General features: G+C 48.7%; 1 non-coding gene across 1 annotated transcript; it reads right to left on the bottom strand.

The window, feature by feature from the left end:
• Nucleotides 1–1,369: 1,369 nt before the first annotated feature.
• On the bottom strand, nucleotides 1,370–1,454 carry TRNAR-UCG (transfer RNA arginine (anticodon UCG)). Its single transcript has one exon. It is a non-coding gene; the product is annotated as a tRNA-Arg (tRNA).
• Nucleotides 1,455–1,743: the final 289 nt, after the last annotated feature.

Genomic DNA, 1,743 nt, shown 5'->3' with positions numbered 1-1,743 from the left:
CTGTAAGACAGAGGAGGCCTCGCTAAGTATTTAAAATAGCACAGAAGCACATTTTGGTAACTTCTCTTTTGTTTTATGAAGCATCCCAGAGATTCAGAAATGAAGAAAGATGGGGGGTGGCACGTTCCTGAACACCACATGAAAAGTGCATCCTTTTTATTTTTTTTTTTTGGTCCTCAGAGAGTTTTTAATACAGTATATTGAAGAACTGTCAGGGAGATAACAGAAATGAGAGACTTTTGATATTTAGTTTGAAACAAAGCATAGAGACATGAAATTCAGATACAATAAACGGAGGGATTTCAAAAGAGCAGGTGGGCCACGTTTCCCGGTTTTTACTCTCACATATCAAACAAAGCCCAACTTAGAAGACCACTGCCCGTCTGCTGTCTTGCTCTGCCGGGGGACCGCGCACGCTGGCACCATGAGGCACCGGGAGGCCCCCTTACCTTTTGGCGTATTCAGTCCCTTACTCGGGGGAACGTATCCTCACTCAGACGTGGTCAAGGGTATTTTCTGTATCCTGAAGTTGGTCTGTGCACTTGGCATTCTAAACTTTCTTCGACAATATCAGGTCCCACCGAGACTTGTCTTCTACATGAGCAAGGTGGATGGAAACGTAGGTCCATGATCAGGGCAAAGAGCTCAAGTCCGTGCCAAGAAAAGTAAGGTTCTGTCTGATCACAAGGAGTTCACGGTTCAGCGAGGGAGGCCTGTAATGCAGAGGAATTGTGTGAACCACACGAAAACAAGCTGATTTTTCTAACACAGTATTTGCAAAGTGCTCTGGGAACACTGAAGGCAGGACATCAGAGAAAGCGTCAGGGAGGAGGTGATTGCATGCTAGGTCCTGAAGGATGAGTAAGAGTGGCGGCAGGCAGGAGTGGGCGGAATGTTCCAGGCAGCAGGAACATCCATGAAAATCCTCGGGGTTGTAAGTGGACAGTTGTGTGGGACATTCAGTGGGGACGGGGGTTGGGAGCTGGTGGAGATAATAAGGCTGGGCAATAAATTAGAGTTGACTATGAAGCACACTAAGGTCAGGGATGCACAGTCGCACAACTGCGGGGGGTGCTGTTCACAGCCTCGCCTAGGTGAATGGGGCTGTAGTGTAAGGGCAAGCGTGGCCTGTGTGACTGTACCTGCCGGCTCAGCTAATGGTTGTTGAGGGATCACTTCTAGAAGGTACACGGATAGCACTGTGTACTTTATGATATTTAATTCTTTTTTTAATTTTTTTAATGTTTTTATTTATTTCTGAGAAAGAGAGAGAGAGAGAGAGAGACAGTGTGAGCAGGGGAGCATCAGAAAGAGAGGGAGACACAGAATCCGAAGCAGATTCCAGGCTCTGAGCTAGGTGTCAGCACAGAGCCCAACGCGGGGCTCGAACCCACAAACCATGAGATCATGACCTGAGTCGAAGTCAGGCGCTCAACCGACTGAGCCACCCAGGCGCCCCTATGATATTTAATTCTTAAACTACTCCATGAGGTGGGCTCCATCTCCCTTCCCACTGAGAGACGAGGAAACTGCAGCATACAGAGGGGAGCCTGTGTGGCTACGAAGTGGTGGGACTCGGATTCAGTTCAGGCAGTGTGCTTTCTGAGCCCAGCCTTTGTCACACAGATGGTACTCACACGAAGTGACCTTTTATGACACACTAGTGTAAATGCCACAGCTGCTCCCAATCTGAAGGGCCTCGGCCTGGGGACTCCTGTGTCCCAGGCTATACCCTGGCCACCC

This window comes from Crocuta crocuta, unplaced genomic scaffold, assembly GCF_008692635.1.
Source record: "Crocuta crocuta isolate KB4526 unplaced genomic scaffold, BGI_CrCroc_1.0 scaffold31, whole genome shotgun sequence".
NCBI lineage: Eukaryota > Metazoa > Chordata > Mammalia > Carnivora > Hyaenidae > Crocuta > Crocuta crocuta.
Note: the sequence above shows the minus strand (reverse complement) of the source record. Positions and strands in the feature narration are given on the sequence as shown.